Raw genomic sequence first — 23,796 nt, 5'->3', positions numbered from 1 at the left:
ATGGACCTACCTGTGTACACTAGATGGATGTGATGGAATGTACTGTTGTCCCTACATTTCAAGAAGAAGTAAGAATTGCAGTTGCAACAAAGCCTTGCTTGCCTACAAAGAGAGCAGCAATTTGGATTTGTTACTATGTTACCTAGAAGAATAACAAACTGTGCAAGGATGGAGGTTGTAGGAGCAAGGAGAAGTTGTCTGTAAAGTTGGTGGATGCCTATTTTCCATTTTGCAGTCCCTTGTCTCCCTCTTGTGGCCTCCTGGAGGCAACTAGCTGTGCAAAAAAAAGACAGCCTGGCGGCCGGCTGTTGCAGTGTTGCCCTCTCAGGCAACACTGAGTGACTGACTGAGCCTCACCGTCTTATATAAAGTTCAGACGGAACTTTGCACGTGTCATAGTGGAGCCCTCAGGATTCCAGAGCCAGCTTTCTGACATCATAATGGGGCCTCAGAGATAAAAGCCTGGGCCCAGGCAGTGCTGGTCAGTGCTGCTCAGCAGGCAGCACTGGACTGGACTGGATTACAGCTGATACAAGGTGTGAAGGAACAAGGGGTGGCTGTGGGCATGCACTTGCTGCCGCTGCCAGTGTTTATCTGCATGGCAGCAGGGCATTTGGGCGTTGCCAGGAAGGCGTTTTTATGTAGATTCCTCCTCTTTCAGCACTGCATTGTGGTGCAAGCAAAAGAAGCAAATCCTGTCTGGCTTCCTCTCCGGCCTTTATTCACCTCCCGTGTAGCTGTGAGTGTGTGAGCCTGCAGGGCCCCATGGAATTGCCTAGAAGTAGGCTGAATCGCTGCAAGGGCTGAACAGCAGTATCGGGCAGGCTCGGGCAACGCGCGGCCCGTTCGGGTTATCGCTTCTCGGCCTTTTGGCTAAGATCAAGTGTAGTATCTGTTCTTATCAGTTTAATATCTGATACGTCCCCTATCTGGGGACCATATATTAAATGGATTTTTAGAACAGGGAGATGGAAATAGAGCTTGCTCTGTCCACTCCACGCATTGACCTGGTATTGCAGTATTTCCAGGACCGGTGCACCCTTTCCTTATGTGTTGACTAAAAGCAGATTCCAAAAGTGTTTTTTGTCTTTGCTATTGTTTCTGTCTTTCTGAAGGGATCTCCCCTTTTAATCCCATTATTTCAACACCTGTTGGACAATGCATGAGTGATAATGAGCTCATTGATTAAATGCAATTAATGAATAGATTGCCACCTCTTGTTGTGTGTCGTCTGTGTTTCTGTGTTTCCGGCATTTCACATTGGAACACCTCATTCACCTTCCTTGTCTTCTCTCCGCCCTCCCTTTTAGGTAAGTTAAAGAGCTGCACCTGAGCCAGCCACTGATTGATTGATTGATTGATTGATTGATTGATTGATTGATTGATTGATGCAGCACAACAGTCAAATAGTGGAGTGGAGTAGGGGAACAGCAAACAGCCAATAAAGCAGCCCGCCCGCTCGCCTGCCCGCCACAATGGACCTACCTGTGTACACTAGATGGATGTGATGGAATGTACTGTCGTCCCTACATTTCAAGAAGAAGTAAGAATTGCAGTTGCAACAAAGCCTTGCTTGCCTACAAAGAGAGCAGCAATTTGGATTTGTTACTATGTTACCTAGAAGAATAACAAACTGTGCAAGGATGGAGGTTGTAGGAGCAAGGAGAAGTTGTCTGTAAAGTTGGTGGATGCCTATTTTCCATTTTGCAGTCCCTTGTCTCCCTCTTGTGGCCTCCTGGAGGCAACTAGCTGTGCAAAAAAAAGACAGCCTGGCGGCCGGCTGTTGCAGTGTTGCCCTCTCAGGCAACACTGAGTGACTGACTGAGCCTCACCGTCTTATATAAAGTTCAGACGGAACTTTGCACGTGTCATAGTGGAGCCCTCAGGATTCCAGAGCCAGCTTTCTGACATCATAATGGGGCCTCAGAGATAAAAGCCTGGGCCCAGGCAGTGTTGGTCAGTGCTGCTCAGCAGGCAGCACTGGACTGGACTGGATTACAGCTGATACAAGGTGTGAAGGAACAAAGGGTGGCTGTGGGCATGCACTTGCTGCCGCTGCCAGTGTTTATCTGCATGGCAGCAGGGCATTTGGGCGTTGCCAGGAAGGCGTTTTTATGTAGATTCCTCCTCTTTCAGCACTGCATTGTGGTGCAAGCAAAAGAAGCAAATCCTGTCTGGCTTCCTCTCCGGCCTTTATTCACCTCCCGTGTAGCTGTGAGTGTGTGAGCCTGCAGGGCCCCATGGAATTGCCTAGAAGTAGGCTGAATCGCTGCAAGGGCTGAACAGCAGTATCGGGCAGGCTCGGGCAACGCGCGGCCCGTTCGGGTTATCGCTTCTCGGCCTTTTGGCTAAGATCAAGTGTAGTATCTGTTCTTATCAGTTTAATATCTGATACGTCCCCTATCTGGGGACCATATATTAAATGGATTTTTAGAACAGGGAGATGGAAATAGAGCTTGCTCTGTCCACTCCACGCATTGACCTGGTATTGCAGTATTTCCAGGACCGGTGCACCCTTTCCTTATGTGTTGACTAAAAGCAGATTCCAAAAGTGTTTTTTGTCTTTGCTATTGTTTCTGTCTTTCTGAAGGGATCTCCCCTTTTAATCCCATTATTTCAACACCTGTTGGACAATGCATGAGTGATAATGAGCTCATTGATTAAATGCAATTAATGAATAGATTGCCACCTCTTGTTGTGTGTCGTCTGTGTTTCTGTGTTTCCGGCATTTCACATTGGAACACCTCATTCACCTTCCTTGTCTTCTCTCCGCCCTCCCTTTTAGGTAAGTTAAAGAGCTGCACCTGAGCCAGCCACTGATTGATTGATTGATTGATTGATTGATTGATTGATTGATTGATTGATTGATTGATTGATGCAGCACAACAGTCAAATAGTGGAGTGGAGTAGGGGAACAGCAAACAGCCAATAAAGCAGCCCGCCCGCTCGCCTGCCCGCCACAATGGACCTACCTGTGTACACTAGATGGATGTGATGGAATGTACTGTCGTCCCTACATTTCAAGAAGAAGTAAGAATTGCAGTTGCAACAAAGCCTTGCTTGCCTACAAAGAGAGCAGCAATTTGGATTTGTTACTATGTTACCTAGAAGAATAACAAACTGTGCAAGGATGGAGGTTGTAGGAGCAAGGAGAAGTTGTCTGTAAAGTTGGTGGATGCCTATTTTCCATTTTGCAGTCCCTTGTCTCCCTCTTGTGGCCTCCTGGAGGCAACTAGCTGTGCAAAAAAAAGACAGCCTGGCGGCCGGCTGTTGCAGTGTTGCCCTCTCAGGCAACACTGAGTGACTGACTGAGCCTCACCGTCTTATATAAAGTTCAGACGGAACTTTGCACGTGTCATAGTGGAGCCCTCAGGATTCCAGAGCCAGCTTTCTGACATCATAATGGGGCCTCAGAGATAAAAGCCTGGGCCCAGGCAGTGTTGGTCAGTGCTGCTCAGCAGGCAGCACTGGACTGGACTGGATTACAGCTGATACAAGGTGTGAAGGAACAAGGGGTGGCTGTGGGCATGCACTTGCTGCCGCTGCCAGTGTTTATCTGCATGGCAGCAGGGCATTTGGGCGTTGCCAGGAAGGCGTTTTTATGTAGATTCCTCCTCTTTCAGCACTGCATTGTGGTGCAAGCAAAAGAAGCAAATCCTGTCTGGCTTCCTCTCCGGCCTTTATTCACCTCCCGTGTAGCTGTGAGTGTGTGAGCCTGCAGGGCCCCATGGAATTGCCTAGAAGTAGGCTGAATCGCTGCAAGGGCTGAACAGCAGTATCGGGCAGGCTCGGGCAACGCGCGGCCCGTTCGGGTTATCGCTTCTCGGCCTTTTGGCTAAGATCAAGTGTAGTATCTGTTCTTATCAGTTTAATATCTGATACGTCCCCTATCTGGGGACCATATATTAAATGGATTTTTAGAACAGGGAGATGGAAATAGAGCTTGCTCTGTCCACTCCACGCATTGACCTGGTATTGCAGTATTTCCAGGACCGGTGCACCCTTTCCTTATGTGTTGACTAAAAGCAGATTCCAAAAGTGTTTTTTGTCTTTGCTATTGTTTCTGTCTTTCTGAAGGGATCTCCCCTTTTAATCCCATTATTTCAACACCTGTTGGACAATGCATGAGTGATAATGAGCTCATTGATTAAATGCAATTAATGAATAGATTGCCACCTCTTGTTGTGTGTCGTCTGTGTTTCTGTGTTTCCGGCATTTCACATTGGAACACCTCATTCACCTTCCTTGTCTTCTCTCCGCCCTCCCTTTTAGGTAAGTTAAAGAGCTGCACCTGAGCCAGCCACTGATTGATTGATTGATTGATTGATTGATTGATTGATTGATTGATTGATTGATTGATTGATGCAGCACAACAGTCAAATAGTGGAGTGGAGTAGGGGAACAGCAAACAGCCAATAAAGCAGCCCGCCCGCTCGCCTGCCCGCCACAATGGACCTACCTGTGTACACTAGATGGATGTGATGGAATGTACTGTCGTCCCTACATTTCAAGAAGAAGTAAGAATTGCAGTTGCAACAAAGCCTTGCTTGCCTACAAAGAGAGCAGCAATTTGGATTTGTTACTATGTTACCTAGAAGAATAACAAACTGTGCAAGGATGGAGGTTGTAGGAGCAAGGAGAAGTTGTCTGTAAAGTTAGTGGATGCCTATTTTCCATTTTGCAGTCCCTTGTCTCCCTCTTGTGGCCTCCTGGAGGCAACTAGCTGTGCAAAAAAAAGACAGCCTGGCGGCCGGCTGTTGCAGTGTTGCCCTCTCAGGCAACACTGAGTGACTGACTGAGCCTCACCGTCTTATATAAAGTTCAGACGGAACTTTGCACGTGTCATAGTGGAGCCCTCAGGATTCCAGAGCCAGCTTTCTGACATCATAATGGGGCCTCAGAGATAAAAGCCTGGGCCCAGGCAGTGTTGGTCAGTGCTGCTCAGCAGGCAGCACTGGACTGGACTGGATTACAGCTGATACAAGGTGTGAAGGAACAAGGGGTGGCTGTGGGCATGCACTTGCTGCCGCTGCCAGTGTTTATCTGCATGGCAGCAGGGCATTTGGGCGTTGCCAGGAAGGCGTTTTTATGTAGATTCCTCCTCTTTCAGCACTGCATTGTGGTGCAAGCAAAAGAAGCAAATCCTGTCTGGCTTCCTCTCCGGCCTTTATTCACCTCCCGTGTAGCTGTGAGTGTGTGAGCCTGCAGGGCCCCATGGAATTGCCTAGAAGTAGGCTGAATCGCTGCAAGGGCTGAACAGCAGTATCGGGCAGGCTCGGGCAACGCGCGGCCCGTTCGGGTTATCGCTTCTCGGCCTTTTGGCTAAGATCAAGTGTAGTATCTGTTCTTATCAGTTTAATATCTGATACGTCCCCTATCTGGGGACCATATATTAAATGGATTTTTAGAACAGGGAGATGGAAATAGAGCTTGCTCTGTCCACTCCACGCATTGACCTGGTATTGCAGTATTTCCAGGACCGGTGCACCCTTTCCTTATGTGTTGACTAAAAGCAGATTCCAAAAGTGTTTTTTGTCTTTGCTATTGTTTCTGTCTTTCTGAAGGGATCTCCCCTTTTAATCCCATTATTTCAACACCTGTTGGACAATGCATGAGTGATAATGAGCTCATTGATTAAATGCAATTAATGAATAGATTGCCACCTCTTGTTGTGTGTCGTCTGTGTTTCTGTGTTTCCGGCATTTCACATTGGAACACCTCATTCACCTTCCTTGTCTTCTCTCCGCCCTCCCTTTTAGGTAAGTTAAAGAGCTGCACCTGAGCCAGCCACTGATTGATTGATTGATTGATTGATTGATTGATTGATTGATTGATTGATTGATTGATTGATTGATGCAGCACAACAGTCAAATAGTGGAGTGGAGTAGGGGAACAGCAAACAGCCAATAAAGCAGCCCGCCCGCTCGCCTGCCCGCCACAATGGACCTACCTGTGTACACTAGATGGATGTGATGGAATGTACTGTCGTCCCTACATTTCAAGAAGAAGTAAGAATTGCAGTTGCAACAAAGCCTTGCTTGCCTACAAAGAGAGCAGCAATTTGGATTTGTTACTATGTTACCTAGAAGAATAACAAACTGTGCAAGGATGGAGGTTGTAGGAGCAAGGAGAAGTTGTCTGTAAAGTTGGTGGATGCCTATTTTCCATTTTGCAGTCCCTTGTCTCCCTCTTGTGGCCTCCTGGAGGCAACTAGCTGTGCAAAAAAAAGACAGCCTGGCGGCCGGCTGTTGCAGTGTTGCCCTCTCAGGCAACACTGAGTGACTGACTGAGCCTCACCGTCTTATATAAAGTTCAGACGGAACTTTGCACGTGTCATAGTGGAGCCCTCAGGATTCCAGAGCCAGCTTTCTGACATCATAATGGGGCCTCAGAGATAAAAGCCTGGGCCCAGGCAGTGTTGGTCAGTGCTGCTCAGCAGGCAGCACTGGACTGGACTGGATTACAGCTGATACAAGGTGTGAAGGAACAAGGGGTGGCTGTGGGCATGCACTTGCTGCCGCTGCCAGTGTTTATCTGCATGGCAGCAGGGCATTTGGGCGTTGCCAGGAAGGCGTTTTTATGTAGATTCCTCCTCTTTCAGCACTGCATTGTGGTGCAAGCAAAAGAAGCAAATCCTGTCTGGCTTCCTCTCCGGCCTTTATTCAGTGTAGCTGTGAGTGTGTGAGCCTGCAGGGCCCCATGGAATTGCCTAGAAGTAGGCTGAATCGCTGCAAGGGCTGAACAGCAGTATCGGGCAGGCTCGGGCAACGCGCGGCCCGTTCGGGTTATCGCTTCTCGGCCTTTTGGCTAAGATCAAGTGTAGTATCTGTTCTTATCAGTTTAATATCTGATACGTCCCCTATCTGGGGACCATATATTAAATGGATTTTTAGAACAGGGAGATGGAAATAGAGCTTGCTCTGTCCACTCCACGCATTGACCTGGTATTGCAGTATTTCCAGGACCGGTGCACCCTTTCCTTATGTGTTGACTAAAAGCAGATTCCAAAAGTGTTTTTTGTCTTTGCTATTGTTTCTGTCTTTCTGAAGGGATCTCCCCTTTTAATCCCATTATTTCAACACCTGTTGGACAATGCATGAGTGATAATGAGCTCATTGATTAAATGCAATTAATGAATAGATTGCCACCTCTTGTTGTGTGTCGTCTGTGTTTCTGTGTTTCCGGCATTTCACATTGGAACACCTCATTCACCTTCCTTGTCTTCTCTCCGCCCTCCCTTTTAGGTAAGTTAAAGAGCTGCACCTGAGCCAGCCACTGATTGATTGATTGATTGATTGATTGATTGATTGATTGATTGATTGATTGATGCAGCACAACAGTCAAATAGTGGAGTGGAGTAGGGGAACAGCAAACAGCCAATAAAGCAGCCCGCCCGCTCGCCTGCCCGCCACAATGGACCTACCTGTGTACACTAGATGGATGTGATGGAATGTACTGTCGTCCCTACATTTCAAGAAGAAGTAAGAATTGCAGTTGCAACAAAGCCTTGCTTGCCTACAAAGAGAGCAGCAATTTGGATTTGTTACTATGTTACCTAGAAGAATAACAAACTGTGCAAGGATGGAGGTTGTAGGAGCAAGGAGAAGTTGTCTGTAAAGTTGGTGGATGCCTATTTTCCATTTTGCAGTCCCTTGTCTCCCTCTTGTGGCCTCCTGGAGGCAACTAGCTGTGCAAAAAAAAGACAGCCTGGCGGCCGGCTGTTGCAGTGTTGCCCTCTCAGGCAACACTGAGTGACTGACTGAGCCTCACCGTCTTATATAAAGTTCAGACGGAACTTTGCACGTGTCATAGTGGAGCCCTCAGGATTCCAGAGCCAGCTTTCTGACATCATAATGGGGCCTCAGAGATAAAAGCCTGGGCCCAGGCAGTGTTGGTCAGTGCTGCTCAGCAGGCAGCACTGGACTGGACTGGATTACAGCTGATACAAGGTGTGAAGGAACAAGGGGTGGCTGTGGGCATGCACTTGCTGCCGCTGCCAGTGTTTATCTGCATGGCAGCAGGGCATTTGGGCGTTGCCAGGAAGGCGTTTTTATGTAGATTCCTCCTCTTTCAGCACTGCATTGTGGTGCAAGCAAAAGAAGCAAATCCTGTCTGGCTTCCTCTCCGGCCTTTATTCACCTCCCGTGTAGCTGTGAGTGTGTGAGCCTGCAGGGCCCCATGGAATTGCCTAGAAGTAGGCTGAATCGCTGCAAGGGCTGAACAGCAGTATCGGGCAGGCTCGGGCAACGCGCGGCCCGTTCGGGTTATCGCTTCTCGGCCTTTTGGCTAAGATCAAGTGTAGTATCTGTTCTTATCAGTTTAATATCTGATACGTCCCCTATCTGGGGACCATATATTAAATGGATTTTTAGAACAGGGAGATGGAAATAGAGCTTGCTCTGTCCACTCCACGCATTGACCTGGTATTGCAGTATTTCCAGGACCGGTGCACCCTTTCCTTATGTGTTGACTAAAAGCAGATTCCAAAAGTGTTTTTTGTCTTTGCTATTGTTTCTGTCTTTCTGAAGGGATCTCCCCTTTTAATCCCATTATTTCAACACCTGTTGGACAATGCATGAGTGATAATGAGCTCATTGATTAAATGCAATTAATCAATAGATTGCCACCTCTTGTTGTGTGTCGTCTGTGTTTCTGTGTTTCCGGCATTTCACATTGGAACACCTCATTCACCTTCCTTGTCTTCTCTCCGCCCTCCCTTTTAGGTAAGTTAAAGAGCTGCACCTGAGCCAGCCACTGATTGATTGATTGATTGATTGATTGATTGATTGATTGATTGATTGATGCAGCACAACAGTCAAATAGTGGAGTGGAGTAGGGGAAAAGCAAACAGCCAATAAAGCAGCCCGCCCGCTCGCCTGCCCGCCACAATGGACCTACCTGTGTACACTAGATGGATGTGATGGAATGTACTGTCGTCCCTACATTTCAAGAAGAAGTAAGAATTGCAGTTGCAACAAAGCCTTGCTTGCCTACAAAGAGAGCAGCAATTTGGATTTGTTACTATGTTACCTAGAAGAATAACAAACTGTGCAAGGATGGAGGTTGTAGGAGCAAGGAGAAGTTGTCTGTAAAGTTGGTGGATGCCTATTTTCCATTTTGCAGTCCCTTGTCTCCCTCTTGTGGCCTCCTGGAGGCAACTAGCTGTGCAAAAAAAAGACAGCCTGGCGGCCGGCTGTTGCAGTGTTGCCCTCTCAGGCAACACTGAGTGACTGACTGAGCCTCACCGTCTTATATAAAGTTCAGACGGAACTTTGCACGTGTCATAGTGGAGCCCTCAGGATTCCAGAGCCAGCTTTCTGACATCATAATGGGGCCTCAGAGATAAAAGCCTGGGCCCAGGCAGTGTTGGTCAGTGCTGCTCAGCAGGCAGCACTGGACTGGACTGGATTACAGCTGATACAAGGTGTGAAGGAACAAGGGGTGGCTGTGGGCATGCACTTGCTGCCGCTGCCAGTGTTTATCTGCATGGCAGCAGGGCATTTGGGCGTTGCCAGGAAGGCGTTTTTATGTAGATTCCTCCTCTTTCAGCACTGCATTGTGGTGCAAGCAAAAGAAGCAAATCCTGTCTGGCTTCCTCTCCGGCCTTTATTCACCTCCCGTGTAGCTGTGAGTGTGTGAGCCTGCAGGGCCCCATGGAATTGCCTAGAAGTAGGCTGAATCGCTGCAAGGGCTGAACAGCAGTATCGGGCAGGCTCGGGCAACGCGCGGCCCGTTCGGGTTATCGCTTCTCGGCCTTTTGGCTAAGATCAAGTGTAGTATCTGTTCTTATCAGTTTAATATCTGATACGTCCCCTATCTGGGGACCATATATTAAATGGATTTTTAGAACAGGGAGATGGAAATAGAGCTTGCTCTGTCCACTCCACGCATTGACCTGGTATTGCAGTATTTCCAGGACCGGTGCACCCTTTCCTTATGTGTTGACTAAAAGCAGATTCCAAAAGTGTTTTTTGTCTTTGCTATTGTTTCTGTCTTTCTGAAGGGATCTCCCCTTTTAATCCCATTATTTCAACACCTGTTGGACAATGCATGAGTGATAATGAGCTCATTGATTAAATGCAATTAATGAATAGATTGCCACCTCTTGTTGTGTGTCGTCTGTGTTTCTGTGTTTCCGGCATTTCACATTGGAACACCTCATTCACCTTCCTTGTCTTCTCTCCGCCCTCCCTTTTAGGTAAGTTAAAGAGCTGCACCTGAGCCAGCCACTGATTGATTGATTGATTGATTGATTGATTGATTGATTGATTGATTGATTGATGCAGCACAACAGTCAAATAGTGGAGTGGAGTAGGGGAACAGCAAACAGCCAATAAAGCAGCCCGCCCGCTCGCCTGCCCGCCACAATGGACCTACCTGTGTACACTAGATGGATGTGATGGAATGTACTGTCGTCCCTACATTTCAAGAAGAAGTAAGAATTGCAGTTGCAACAAAGCCTTGCTTGCCTACAAAGAGAGCAGCAATTTGGATTTGTTACTATGTTACCTAGAAGAATAACAAACTGTGCAAGGATGGAGGTTGTAGGAGCAAGGAGAAGTTGTCTGTAAAGTTGGTGGATGCCTATTTTCCATTTTGCAGTCCCTTGTCTCCCTCTTGTGGCCTCCTGGAGGCAACTAGCTGTGCAAAAAAAAGACAGCCTGGCGGCCGGCTGTTGCAGTGTTGCCCTCTCAGGCAACACTGAGTGACTGACTGAGCCTCACCGTCTTATATAAAGTTCAGACGGAACTTTGCACGTGTCATAGTGGAGCCCTCAGGATTCCAGAGCCAGCTTTCTGACATCATAATGGGGCCTCAGAGATAAAAGCCTGGGCCCAGGCAGTGTTGGTCAGTGCTGCTCAGCAGGCAGCACTGGACTGGACTGGATTACAGCTGATACAAGGTGTGAAGGAACAAGGGGTGGCTGTGGGCATGCACTTGCTGCCGCTGCCAGTGTTTATCTGCATGGCAGCAGGGCATTTGGGCGTTGCCAGGAAGGCGTTTTTATGTAGATTCCTCCTCTTTCAGCACTGCATTGTGGTGCAAGCAAAAGAAGCAAATCCTGTCTGGCTTCCTCTCCGGCCTTTATTCACCTCCCGTGTAGCTGTGAGTGTGTGAGCCTGCAGGGCCCCATGGAATTGCCTAGAAGTAGGCTGAATCGCTGCAAGGGCTGAACAGCAGTATCGGGCAGGCTCGGGCAACGCGCGGCCCGTTCGGGTTATCGCTTCTCGGCCTTTTGGCTAAGATCAAGTGTAGTATCTGTTCTTATCAGTTTAATATCTGATACGTCCCCTATCTGGGGACCATATATTAAATGGATTTTTAGAACAGGGAGATGGAAATAGAGCTTGCTCTGTCCACTCCACGCATTGACCTGGTATTGCAGTATTTCCAGGACCGGTGCACCCTTTCCTTATGTGTTGACTAAAAGCAGATTCCAAAAGTGTTTTTTGTCTTTGCTATTGTTTCTGTCTTTCTGAAGGGATCTCCCCTTTTAATCCCATTATTTCAACACCTGTTGGACAATGCATGAGTGATAATGAGCTCATTGATTAAATGCAATTAATGAATAGATTGCCACCTCTTGTTGTGTGTCGTCTGTGTTTCTGTGTTTCCGGCATTTCACATTGGAACACCTCATTCACCTTCCTTGTCTTCTCTCCGCCCTCCCTTTTAGGTAAGTTAAAGAGCTGCACCTGAGCCAGCCACTGATTGATTGATTGATTGATTGATTGATTGATTGATTGATTGATTGATTGATTGATTGCAGCACAACAGTCAAATAGTGGAGTGGAGTAGGGGAACAGCAAACAGCCAATAAAGCAGCCCGCCCGCTCGCCTGCCCGCCACAATGGACCTACCTGTGTACACTAGATGGATGTGATGGAATGTACTGTCGTCCCTACATTTCAAGAAGAAGTAAGAATTGCAGTTGCAACAAAGCCTTGCTTGCCTACAAAGAGAGCAGCAATTTGGATTTGTTACTATGTTACCTAGAAGAATAACAAACTGTGCAAGGATGGAGGTTGTAGGAGCAAGGAGAAGTTGTCTGTAAAGTTGGTGGATGCCTATTTTCCATTTTGCAGTCCCTTGTCTCCCTCTTGTGGCCTCCTGGAGGCAACTAGCTGTGCAAAAAAAAGACAGCCTGGCGGCCGGCTGTTGCAGTGTTGCCCTCTCAGGCAACACTGAGTGACTGACTGAGCCTCACCGTCTTATATAAAGTTCAGACGGAACTTTGCACGTGTCATAGTGGAGCCCTCAGGATTCCAGAGCCAGCTTTCTGACATCATAATGGGGCCTCAGAGATAAAAGCCTGGGCCCAGGCAGTGTTGGTCAGTGCTGCTCAGCAGGCAGCACTGGACTGGACTGGATTACAGCTGATACAAGGTGTGAAGGAACAAGGGGTGGCTGTGGGCATGCACTTGCTGCCGCTGCCAGTGTTTATCTGCATGGCAGCAGGGCATTTGGGCGTTGCCAGGAAGGCGTTTTTATGTAGATTCCTCCTCTTTCAGCACTGCATTGTGGTGCAAGCAAAAGAAGCAAATCCTGTCTGGCTTCCTCTCCGGCCTTTATTCACCTCCCGTGTAGCTGTGAGTGTGTGAGCCTGCAGGGCCCCATGGAATTGCCTAGAAGTAGGCTGAATCGCTGCAAGGGCTGAACAGCAGTATCGGGCAGGCTCGGGCAACGCGCGGCCCGTTCGGGTTATCGCTTCTCGGCCTTTTGGCTAAGATCAAGTGTAGTATCTGTTCTTATCAGTTTAATATCTGATACGTCCCCTATCTGGGGACCATATATTAAATGGATTTTTAGAACAGGGAGATGGAAATAGAGCTTGCTCTGTCCACTCCACGCATTGACCTGGTATTGCAGTATTTCCAGGACCGGTGCACCCTTTCCTTATGTGTTGACTAAAAGCAGATTCCAAAAGTGTTTTTTGTCTTTGCTATTGTTTCTGTCTTTCTGAAGGGATCTCCCCTTTTAATCCCATTATTTCAACACCTGTTGGACAATGCATGAGTGATAATGAGCTCATTGATTAAATGCAATTAATGAATAGATTGCCACCTCTTGTTGTGTGTCGTCTGTGTTTCTGTGTTTCCGGCATTTCACATTGGAACACCTCATTCACCTTCCTTGTCTTCTCTCCGCCCTCCCTTTTAGGTAAGTTAAAGAGCTGCACCTGAGCCAGCCACTTGATTGATTGATTGATTGATTGATTGATTGATTGATTGATTGATTGATTGATTGATGCAGCACAACAGTCAAATAGTGGAGTGGAGTAGGGGAACAGCAAACAGCCAATAAAGCAGCCCGCCCGCTCGCCTGCCCGCCACAATGGACCTACCTGTGTACACTAGATGGATGTGATGGAATGTACTGTCGTCCCTACATTTCAAGAAGAAGTAAGAATTGCAGTTGCAACAAAGCCTTGCTTGCCTACAAAGAGAGCAGCAATTTGGATTTGTTACTATGTTACCTAGAAGAATAACAAACTGTGCAAGGATGGAGGTTGTAGGAGCAAGGAGAAGTTGTCTGTAAAGTTGGTGGATGCCTATTTTCCATTTTGCAGTCCCTTGTCTCCCTCTTGTGGCCTCCTGGAGGCAACTAGCTGTGCAAAAAAAAGACAGCCTGGCGGCCGGCTGTTGCAGTGTTGCCCTCTCAGGCAACACTGAGTGACTGACTGAGCCTCACCGTCTTATATAAAGTTCAGACGGAACTTTGCACGTGTCATAGTGGAGCCCTCAGGATTCCAGAGCCAGCTTTCTGACATCATAATGGGGCCTCAGAGATAAAAGCCTGGGCCCAGGCAGTGTTGGTCAGTGCTGCTCAGCAGGCAGCACTGGACTGGACTGGATTACAGCTGATACAAGGTGTGAAGGAACAAGGGGTGGCTGTGGGCATGCACTTGCTGCCGCTGCCAGTGTTTATCTGCATGGCAGCAGGGCATTTGGGCGTTGCCAGGAAGGCGTTTTTATGTAGATTCCTCCTCTTTCAGCACTGCATTGTGGTGCAAGCAAAAGAAGCAAATCCTGTCTGGCTTCCTCTCCGGCCTTTATTCACCTCCCGTGTAGCTGTGAGTGTGTGAGCCTGCAGGGCCCCATGGAATTGCCTAGAAGTAGGCTGAATCGCTGCAAGGGCTGAACAGCAGTATCGGGCAGGCTCGGGCAACGCGCGGCCCGTTCGGGTTATCGCTTCTCGGCCTTTTGGCTAAGATCAAGTGTAGTATCTGTTCTTATCAGTTTAATATCTGATACGTCCCCTATCTGGGGACCATATATTAAATGGATTTTTAGAACAGGGAGATGGAAATAGAGCTTGCTCTGTCCACTCCACGCATTGACCTGGTATTGCAGTATTTCCAGGACCGGTGCACCCTTTCCTTATGTGTTGACTAAAAGCAGATTCCAAAAGTGTTTTTTGTCTTTGCTATTGTTTCTGTCTTTCTGAAGGGATCTCCCCTTTTAATCCCATTATTTCAACACCTGTTGGACAATGCATGAGTGATAATGAGCTCATTGATTAAATGCAATTAATGAATAGATTGCCACCTCTTGTTGTGTGTCGTCTGTGTTTCTGTGTTTCCGGCATTTCACATTGGAACACCTCATTCACCTTCCTTGTCTTCTCTCCGCCCTCCCTTTTAGGTAAGTTAAAGAGCTGCACCTGAGCCAGCCACTTGATTGATTGATTGATTGATTGATTGATTGATTGATTGATTGATTGATTGATTGATTGATTGATGCAGCACAACAGTCAAATAGTGGAGTGGAGTAGGGGAACAGCAAACAGCCAATAAAGCAGCCCGCCCGCTCGCCTGCCCGCCACAATGGACCTACCTGTGTACACTAGATGGATGTGATGGAATGTACTGTCGTCCCTACATTTCAAGAAGAAGTAAGAATTGCAGTTGCAACAAAGCCTTGCTTGCCTACAAAGAGAGCAGCAATTTGGATTTGTTACTATGTTACCTAGAAGAATAACAAACTGTGCAAGGATGGAGGTTGTAGGAGCAAGGAGAAGTTGTCTGTAAAGTTGGTGGATGCCTATTTTCCATTTTGCAGTCCCTTGTCTCCCTCTTGTGGCCTCCTGGAGGCAACTAGCTGTGCAAAAAAAAGACAGCCTGGCGGCCGGCTGTTGCAGTGTTGCCCTCTCAGGCAACACTGAGTGACTGACTGAGCCTCACCGTCTTATATAAAGTTCAGACGGAACTTTGCACGTGTCATAGTGGAGCCCTCAGGATTCCAGAGCCAGCTTTCTGACATCATAATGGGGCCTCAGAGATAAAAGCCTGGGCCCAGGCAGTGTTGGTCAGTGCTGCTCAGCAGGCAGCACTGGACTGGACTGGATTACAGCTGATACAAGGTGTGAAGGAACAAGGGGTGGCTGTGGGCATGCACTTGCTGCCGCTGCCAGTGTTTATCTGCATGGCAGCAGGGCATTTGGGCGTTGCCAGGAAGGCGTTTTTATGTAGATTCCTCCTCTTTCAGCACTGCATTGTGGTGCAAGCAAAAGAAGCAAATCCTGTCTGGCTTCCTCTCCGGCCTTTATTCACCTCCCGTGTAGCTGTGAGTGTGTGAGCCTGCAGGGCCCCATGGAATTGCCTAGAAGTAGGCTGAATCGCTGCAAGGGCTGAACAGCAGTATCGGGCAGGCTCGGGCAACGCGCGGCCCGTTCGGGTTATCGCTTCTCGGCCTTTTGGCTAAGATCAAGTGTAGTATCTGTTCTTATCAGTTTAATATCTGATACGTCCCCTATCTGGGGACCATATATTAAATGGATTTTTAGAACAGGGAGATGGAAATAGAGCTTGCTCTGTCCACTCCACGCATTGACCTGGTATTGCAGTATTTCCAGGACCGGTGCACCCTTTCCTTATGTGTTGACTAAAAGCAGATTCCAAAAGTGTTTTTTGTCTTTGCTATTGTTTCTGTCTTTCTGAAGGGATCTCCCCTTTTAATCCCATTATTTCAACACCTGTTGGACAATGCATGAGTGATAATGAGCTCATTGATTAAATGCAATTAATGAATAGATTGCCACCTCTTGTTGTGTGTCGTCTGTGTTTCTGTGTTTCCGGCATTTCACATTGGAACACCTCATTCACCTTCCTTGTCTTCTCTCCGCCCTCCCTTTTAGGTAAGTTAAAGAGCTGCACCTGAGCCAGCCACTGATTGATTGATTGATTGATTGATTGATTGATTGATTGATTGATTGATTGATGCAGCACAACAGTCAAATAGTGGAGTGGAGTAGGGGAACAGCAAACAGCCAATAAAGCAGCCCGCCCGCTCGCCTGCCCGCCACAATGGACCTACCTGTGTACACTAGATGGATGTGATGGAATGTACTGTCGTCCCTACATTTCAAGAAGAAGTAAGAATTGCAGTTGCAACAAAGCCTTGCTTGCCTACAAAGAGAGCAGCAATTTGGATTTGTTACTATGTTACCTAGAAGAATAACAAACTGTGCAAGGATGGAGGTTGTAGGAGCAAGGAGAAGTTGTCTGTAAAGTTGGTGGATGCCTATTTTCCATTTTGCAGTCCCTTGTCTCCCTCTTGTGGCCTCCTGGAGGCAACTAGCTGTGCAAAAAAAAGACAGCCTGGCGGCCGGCTGTTGCAGTGTTGCCCTCTCAGGCAACACTGAGTGACTGACTGAGCCTCACCGTCTTATATAAAGTTCAGACGGAACTTTGCACGTGTCATAGTGGAGCCCTCAGGATTCCAGAGCCAGCTTTCTGACATCATAATGGGGCCTCAGAGATAAAAGCCTGGGCCCAGGCAGTGTTGGTCAGTGCTGCTCAGCAGGCAGCACTGGACTGGACTGGATTACAGCTGATACAAGGTGTGAAGGAACAAGGGGTGGCTGTGGGCATGCACTTGCTGCCGCTGCCAGTGTTTATCTGCATGGCAGCAGGGCATTTGGGCGTTGCCAGGAAGGCGTTTTTATGTAGATTCCTCCTCTTTCAGCACTGCATTGTGGTGCAAGCAAAAGAAGCAAATCCTGTCTGGCTTCCTCTCCGGCCTTTATTCACCTCCCGTGTAGCTGTGAGTGTGTGAGCCTGCAGGGCCCCATGGAATTGCCTAGAAGTAGGCTGAATCGCTGCAAGGGCTGAACAGCAGTATCGGGCAGGCTCGGGCAACGCGCGGCCCGTTCGGGTTATCGCTTCTCGGCCTTTTGGCTAAGATCAAGTGTAGTATCTGTTCTTATCAGTTTAATATCTGATACGTCCCCTATCTGGGGACCATATATTAAATGGATTTTTAGAACAGGGAGATGGAAATAGAGCTTGCTCTGTCCACTCCACGCATTGACCTGGTATTGCAGTATTTCCAGGACCGGTGCACCCTTTCCTTATGTGTTGACTAAAAGCAGATTCCAAAAGTGTTTTTTGTCTTTGCTATTGTTTCTGTCTTTCTGAAGGGATCTCCCCTTTTAATCCCATTATTTCAACACCTGTTGGACAATGCATGAGTGATAATGAGCTCATTGATTAAATGCAATTAATGAATAGATTGCCACCTCTTGTTGTGTGTCGTCTGTGTTTCTGTGTTTCCGGCATTTCACATTGGAACACCTCATTCACCTTCCTTGTCTTCTCTCCGCCCTCCCTTTTAGGTAAGTTAAAGAGCTGCACCTGAGCCAGCCACTTGATTGATTGATTGATTGATTGATTGATTGATTGATTGATTGATTGATTGATGCAGCACAACAGTCAAATAGTGGAGTGGAGTAGGGGAACAGCAAACAGCCAATAAAGCAGCCCGCCCGCTCGCCTGCCCGCCACAATGGACCTACCTGTGTACACTAGATGGATGTGATGGAATGTACTGTCGTCCCTACATTTCAAGAAGAAGTAAGAATTGCAGTTGCAACAAAGCCTTGCTTGCCTACAAAGAGAGCAGCAATTTGGATTTGTTACTATGTTACCTAGAAGAATAACAAACTGTGCAAGGATGGAGGTTGTAGGAGCAAGGAGAAGTTGTCTGTAAAGTTGGTGGATGCCTATTTTCCATTTTGCAGTCCCTTGTCTCCCTCTTGTGGCCTCCTGGAGGCAACTAGCTGTGCAAAAAAAAGACAGCCTGGCGGCCGGCTGTTGCAGTGTTGCCCTCTCAGGCAACACTGAGTGACTGACTGAGCCTCACCGTCTTATATAAAGTTCAGACGGAACTTTGCACGTGTCATAGTGGAGCCCTCAGGATTCCAGAGCCAGCTTTCTGACATCATAATGGGGCCTCAGAGATAAAAGCCTGGGCCCAGGCAGTGTTGGTCAGTGCTGCTCAGCAGGCAGCACTGGACTGGACTGGATTACAGCTGATACAAGGTGTGAAGGAACAAGGGGTGGCTGTGGGCATGCACTTGCTGCCGCTGCCAGTGTTTATCTGCATGGCAGCAGGGCATTTGGGCGTTGCCAGGAAGGCGTTTTTATGTAGATTCCTCCTCTTTCAGCACTGCATTGTGGTGCAAGCAAAAGAAGCAAATCCTGTCTGGCTTCCTCTCCGGCCTTTATTCACCTCCCGTGTAGCTGTGAGTGTGTGAGCCTGCAGGGCCCCATGGAATTGCCTAGAAGTAGGCTGAATCGCTGCAAGGGCTGAACAGCAGTATCGGGCAGGCTCGGGCAACGCGCGGCCCGTTCGGGTTATCGCTTCTCGGCCTTTTGGCTAAGATCAAGTGTAGTATCTGTTCTTATCAGTTTAATATCTGATACGTCCCCTATCTGGGGACCATATATTAAATGGATTTTTAGAACAGGGAGATGGAAATAGAGCTTGCTCTGTCCACTCCACGCATTGACCTGGTATTGCAGTATTTCCAGGACCGGTGCACCCTTTCCTTATGTGTTGACTAAAAGCAGATTCCAAAAGTGTTTTTTGTCTTTGCTATTGTTTCTGTCTTTCTGAAGGGATCTCCCCTTTTAATCCCATTATTTCAACACCTGTTGGACAATGCATGAGTGATAATGAGCTCATTGATTAAATGCAATTAATGAATAGATTGCCACCTCTTGTTGTGTGTCGTCTGTGTTTCTGTGTTTCCGGCATTTCACATTGGAACACCTCATTCACCTTCCTTGTCTTCTCTCCGCCCTCCCTTTTAGGTAAGTTAAAGAGCTGCACCTGAGCCAGCCACTTGATTGATTGATTGATTGATTGATTGATTGATTGATTGATTGATGATTGATGCAGCACAACAGTCAAATAGTGGAGTGGAGTAGGGGAACAGCAAACAGCCAATAAAGCAGCCCGCCCGCTCGCCTGCCCGCCACAATGGACCTACCTGTGTACACTAGATGGATGTGATGGAATGTACTGTCGTCCCTACATTTCAAGAAGAAGTAAGAATTGCAGTTGCAACAAAGCCTTGCTTGCCTACAAAGAGAGCAGCAATTTGGATTTGTTACTATGTTACCTAGAAGAATAACAAACTGTGCAAGGATGGAGGTTGTAGGAGCAAGGAGAAGTTGTCTGTAAAGTTGGTGGATGCCTATTTTCCATTTTGCAGTCCCTTGTCTCCCTCTTGTGGCCTCCTGGAGGCAACTAGCTGTGCAAAAAAAAGACAGCCTGGCGGCCGGCTGTTGCAGTGTTGCCCTCTCAGGCAACACTGAGTGACTGACTGAGCCTCACCGTCTTATATAAAGTTCAGACGGAACTTTGCACGTGTCATAGTGGAGCCCTCAGGATTCCAGAGCCAGCTTTCTGACATCATAATGGGGCCTCAGAGATAAAAGCCTGGGCCCAGGCAGTGTTGGTCAGTGCTGCTCAGCAGGCAGCACTGGACTGGACTGGATTACAGCTGATACAAGGTGTGAAGGAACAAGGGGTGGCTGTGGGCATGCACTTGCTGCCGCTGCCAGTGTTTATCTGCATGGCAGCAGGGCATTTGGGCGTTGCCAGGAAGGCGTTTTTATGTAGATTCCTCCTCTTTCAGCACTGCATTGTGGTGCAAGCAAAAGAAGCAAATCCTGTCTGGCTTCCTCTCCGGCCTTTATTCACCTCCCGTGTAGCTGTGAGTGTGTGAGCCTGCAGGGCCCCATGGAATTGCCTAGAAGTAGGCTGAATCGCTGCAAGGGCTGAACAGCAGTATCGGGCAGGCTCGGGCAACGCGCGGCCCGTTCGGGTTATCGCTTCTCGGCCTTTTGGCTAAGATCAAGTGTAGTATCTGTTCTTATCAGTTTAATATCTGATACGTCCCCTATCTGGGGACCATATATTAAATGGATTTTTAGAACAGGGAGATGGAAATAGAGCTTGCTCTGTCCACTCCACGCATTGACCTGGTATTGCAGTATTTCCAGGACCGGTGCACCCTTTCCTTATGTGTTGACTAAAAGCAGATTCCAAAAGTGTTTTTTGTCTTTGCTATTGTTTCTGTCTTTCTGAAGGGATCTCCCCTTTTAATCCCATTATTTCAACACCTGTTGGACAATGCATGAGTGATAATGAGCTCATTGATTAAATGCAATTAATGAATAGATTGCCACCTCTTGTTGTGTGTCGTCTGTGTTTCTGTGTTTCCGGCATTTCACATTGGAACACCTCATTCACCTTCCTTGTCTTCTCTCCGCCCTCCCTTTTAGGTAAGTTAAAGAGCTGCACCTGAGCCAGCCACTGATTGATTGATTGATTGATTGATTGATTGATTGATTGATTGATTGATTGATGCAGCACAACAGTCAAATAGTGGAGTGGAGTAGGGGAACAGCAAACAGCCAATAAAGCAGCCCGCCCGCTCGCCTGCCCGCCACAATGGACCTACCTGTGTACACTAGATGGATGTGATGGAATGTACTGTCGTCCCTACATTTCAAGAAGAAGTAAGAATTGCAGTTGCAACAAAGCCTTGCTTGCCTACAAAGAGAGCAGCAATTTGGATTTGTTACTATGTTACCTAGAAGAATAACAAACTGTGCAAGGATGGAGGTTGTAGGAGCAAGGAGAAGTTGTCTGTAAAGTTGGTGGATGCCTATTTTCCATTTTGCAGTCCCTTGTCTCCCTCTTGTGGCCTCCTGGAGGCAACTAGCTGTGCAAAAAAAAGACAGCCTGGCGGCCGGCTGTTGCAGTGTTGCCCTCTCAGGCAACACTGAGTGACTGACTGAGCCTCACCGTCTTATATAAAGTTCAGACGGAACTTTGCACGTGTCATAGTGGAGCCCTCAGGATTCCAGAGCCAGCTTTCTGACATCATAATGGGGCCTCAGAGATAAAAGCCTGGGCCCAGGCAGTGTTGGTCAGTGCTGCTCAGCAGGCAGCACTGGACTGGACTGGATTACAGCTGATACAAGGTGTGAAGGAACAAGGGGTGGCTGTGGGCATGCACTTGCTGCCGCTGCCAGTGTTTATCTGCATGGCAGCAGGGCATTTGGGCGTTGCCAGGAAGGCGTTTTTATGTAGATTCCTCCTCTTTCAGCACTGCATTGTGGTGCAAGCAAAAGAAGCAAATCCTGTCTGGCTTCCTCTCCGGCCTTTATTCACCTCCCGTGTAGCTGTGAGTGTGTGAGCCTGCAGGGCCCCATGGAATTGCCTAGAAGTAGGCTGAATCGCTGCAAGGGCTGAACAGCAGTATCGGGCAGGCTCGGGCAACGCGCGGCCCGTTCGGGTTATCGCTTCTCGGCCTTTTGGCTAAGATCAAGTGTAGTATCTGTTCTTATCAGTTTAATATCTGATACGTCCCCTATCTGGGGACCATATATTAAATGGATTTTTAGAACAGGGAGATGGAAATAGAGCTTGCTCTGTCCACTCCACGCATTGACCTGGTATTGCAGTATTTCCAGGACCGGTGCACCCTTTCCTTATGTGTTGACTAAAAGCAGATTCCAAAAGTGTTTTTTGTCTTTGCTATTGTTTCTGTCTTTCTGAAGGGATCTCCCCTTTTAATCCCATTATTTCAACACCTGTTGGACAATGCATGAGTGATAATGAGCTCATTGATTAAATGCAATTAATGAATAGATTGCCACCTCTTGTTGTGTGTCGTCTGTGTTTCTGTGTTTCCGGCATTTCACATTGGAACACCTCATTCACCTTCCTTGTCTTCTCTCCGCCCTCCCTTTTAGGTAAGTTAAAGAGCTGCACCTGAGCCAGCCACTGATTGATTGATTGATTGATTGATTGATTGATTGATTGATTGATTGATGCAGCACAACAGTCAAATAGTGGAGTGGAGTAGGGGAACAGCAAACAGCCAATAAAGCAGCCCGCCCGCTCGCCTGCCCGCCACAATGGACCTACCTGTGTACACTAGATGGATGTGATGGAATGTACTGTCGTCCCTACATTTCAAGAAGAAGTAAGAATTGCAGTTGCAACAAAGCCTTGCTTGCCTACAAAGAGAGCAGCAATTTGGATTTGTTACTATGTTACCTAGAAGAATAACAAACTGTGCAAGGATGGAGGTTGTAGGAGCAAGGAGAAGTTGTCTGTAAAGTTGGTGGATGCCTATTTTCCATTTTGCAGTCCCTTGTCTCCCTCTTGTGGCTCCTGGAGGCAACTACTGTGCAAAAAAAAGACAGCCTGGCGGCCGGCTGTTGCAGTGTTGCCCTCTCAGGCAACACTGAGTGACTGACTGAGCCTCACCGTCTTATATAAAGTTCAGACGGAACTTTGCACGTGTCATAGTGGAGCCCTCAGGATTCCAGAGCCAGCTTTCTGACATCATAATGGGGCCTCAGAGATAAAAGCCTGGGCCCAGGCAGTGTTGGTCAGTGCTGCTCAGCAGGCAGCACTGGACTGGACTGGATTACAGCTGATACAAGGTGTGAAGGAACAAGGGGTGGCTGTGGGCATGCACTTGCTGCCGCTGCCAGTGTTTATCTGCATGGCAGCAGGGCATTTGGGCGTTGCCAGGAAGGCGTTTTTATGTAGATTCCTCCTCTTTCAGCACTGCATTGTGGTGCAAGCAAAAGAAGCAAATCCTGTCTGGCTTCCTCTCCGGCCTTTATTCACCTCCCGTGTAGCTGTGAGTGTGTGAGCCTGCAGGGCCCCATGGAATTGCCTAGAAGTAGGCTGAATCGCTGCAAGGGCTGAACAGCAGTATCGGGCAGGCTCGGGCAACGCGCGGCTCGTTCGGGTTATCGCTTCTCGGCCTTTTGGCTAAGATCAAGTGTAGTATCTGTTCTTATCAGTTTAATATCTGATACGTCCCCTATCTGGGGACCATATATTAAATGGATTTTTAGAACAGGGAGATGGAAATAGAGCTTGCTCTGTCCACTCCACGCATTGACCTGGTATTGCAGTATTTCCAGGACCGGTGCACCCTTTCCTTATGTGTTGACTAAAAGCAGATTCCAAAAGTGTTTTTTGTCTTTGCTATTGTTTCTGTCTTTCTGAAGGGATCTCCCCTTTTAATCCCATTATTTCAACACCTGTTGGACAATGCATGAGTGATAATGAGCTCATTGATTAAATGCAATTAATGAATAGATTGCCACCTCTTGTTGTGTGTCGTCTGTGTTTCTGTGTTTCCGGCATTTCACATTGGAACACCTCATTCACCTTCCTTGTCTTCTCTCCGCCCTCCCTTTTAGGTAAGTTAAAGAGCTGCACCTGAGCCAGCCACTGATTGATTGATTGATTGATTGATTGATTGATTGATTGATTGATTGATTGATTGATTGATTGATGCAGCACAACAGTCAAATAGTGGAGTGGAGTAGGGGAACAGCAAACAGCCAATAAAGCAGCCCGCCCGCTCGCCTGCCCGCCACAATGGACCTACCTGTGTACACTAGATGGATGTGATGGAATGTACTGTCGTCCCTACATTTCAAGAAGAAGTAAGAATTGCAGTTGCAAC

The 23,796-nt window shown here is 47.7% G+C and overlaps 16 non-coding genes across 16 annotated transcripts; all 16 read left to right on the top strand.

The window, feature by feature from the left end:
* The first annotated feature begins 853 nt into the window (after positions 1–853).
* LOC142722221 (U2 spliceosomal RNA) lies at positions 854–1,044 on the top strand. Its single transcript, XR_012874539.1, has one exon. It is a non-coding gene; the product is annotated as a U2 spliceosomal RNA (small nuclear RNA).
* A 1,284-nt stretch (positions 1,045–2,328) lies between these two features.
* Positions 2,329–2,519, top strand: LOC142722220 (U2 spliceosomal RNA). The gene has a single exon (XR_012874538.1). It is a non-coding gene; the product is annotated as a U2 spliceosomal RNA (small nuclear RNA).
* A 1,296-nt stretch (positions 2,520–3,815) lies between these two features.
* Positions 3,816–4,006, top strand: LOC142722219 (U2 spliceosomal RNA). The gene has a single exon (XR_012874537.1). It is a non-coding gene; the product is annotated as a U2 spliceosomal RNA (small nuclear RNA).
* Positions 4,007–5,302: 1,296 nt separating this feature from the next.
* On the top strand, positions 5,303–5,493 carry LOC142722218 (U2 spliceosomal RNA). Its single transcript, XR_012874536.1, has one exon. It is a non-coding gene; the product is annotated as a U2 spliceosomal RNA (small nuclear RNA).
* A 1,294-nt stretch (positions 5,494–6,787) lies between these two features.
* On the top strand, positions 6,788–6,978 carry LOC142722217 (U2 spliceosomal RNA). The gene has a single exon (XR_012874535.1). It is a non-coding gene; the product is annotated as a U2 spliceosomal RNA (small nuclear RNA).
* Positions 6,979–8,266: 1,288 nt separating this feature from the next.
* Positions 8,267–8,457, top strand: LOC142722215 (U2 spliceosomal RNA). Its single transcript, XR_012874532.1, has one exon. It is a non-coding gene; the product is annotated as a U2 spliceosomal RNA (small nuclear RNA).
* Positions 8,458–9,741: 1,284 nt separating this feature from the next.
* On the top strand, positions 9,742–9,932 carry LOC142722214 (U2 spliceosomal RNA). Its single transcript, XR_012874531.1, has one exon. It is a non-coding gene; the product is annotated as a U2 spliceosomal RNA (small nuclear RNA).
* Positions 9,933–11,220: 1,288 nt separating this feature from the next.
* Positions 11,221–11,411, top strand: LOC142722213 (U2 spliceosomal RNA). Its single transcript, XR_012874530.1, has one exon. It is a non-coding gene; the product is annotated as a U2 spliceosomal RNA (small nuclear RNA).
* A 1,293-nt stretch (positions 11,412–12,704) lies between these two features.
* Positions 12,705–12,895, top strand: LOC142722211 (U2 spliceosomal RNA). The gene has a single exon (XR_012874529.1). It is a non-coding gene; the product is annotated as a U2 spliceosomal RNA (small nuclear RNA).
* A 1,293-nt stretch (positions 12,896–14,188) lies between these two features.
* Positions 14,189–14,379, top strand: LOC142722210 (U2 spliceosomal RNA). Its single transcript, XR_012874527.1, has one exon. It is a non-coding gene; the product is annotated as a U2 spliceosomal RNA (small nuclear RNA).
* A 1,301-nt stretch (positions 14,380–15,680) lies between these two features.
* LOC142722209 (U2 spliceosomal RNA) lies at positions 15,681–15,871 on the top strand. The gene has a single exon (XR_012874526.1). It is a non-coding gene; the product is annotated as a U2 spliceosomal RNA (small nuclear RNA).
* A 1,288-nt stretch (positions 15,872–17,159) lies between these two features.
* LOC142722208 (U2 spliceosomal RNA) lies at positions 17,160–17,350 on the top strand. The gene has a single exon (XR_012874525.1). It is a non-coding gene; the product is annotated as a U2 spliceosomal RNA (small nuclear RNA).
* Positions 17,351–18,639: 1,289 nt separating this feature from the next.
* LOC142722207 (U2 spliceosomal RNA) lies at positions 18,640–18,830 on the top strand. Its single transcript, XR_012874524.1, has one exon. It is a non-coding gene; the product is annotated as a U2 spliceosomal RNA (small nuclear RNA).
* A 1,288-nt stretch (positions 18,831–20,118) lies between these two features.
* On the top strand, positions 20,119–20,309 carry LOC142722206 (U2 spliceosomal RNA). Its single transcript, XR_012874523.1, has one exon. It is a non-coding gene; the product is annotated as a U2 spliceosomal RNA (small nuclear RNA).
* A 1,288-nt stretch (positions 20,310–21,597) lies between these two features.
* LOC142722205 (U2 spliceosomal RNA) lies at positions 21,598–21,788 on the top strand. The gene has a single exon (XR_012874521.1). It is a non-coding gene; the product is annotated as a U2 spliceosomal RNA (small nuclear RNA).
* A 1,282-nt stretch (positions 21,789–23,070) lies between these two features.
* On the top strand, positions 23,071–23,261 carry LOC142722203 (U2 spliceosomal RNA). The gene has a single exon (XR_012874519.1). It is a non-coding gene; the product is annotated as a U2 spliceosomal RNA (small nuclear RNA).
* Positions 23,262–23,796: the final 535 nt, after the last annotated feature.

The sequence above is a fragment of the Rhinoderma darwinii genome, unplaced genomic scaffold (assembly GCF_050947455.1).
Source record: "Rhinoderma darwinii isolate aRhiDar2 unplaced genomic scaffold, aRhiDar2.hap1 Scaffold_533, whole genome shotgun sequence".
NCBI lineage: Eukaryota > Metazoa > Chordata > Amphibia > Anura > Rhinodermatidae > Rhinoderma > Rhinoderma darwinii.
The sequence above is the reverse complement of the archived record's forward strand: the minus strand, read 5'-3'. Positions and strand labels throughout refer to the sequence as shown.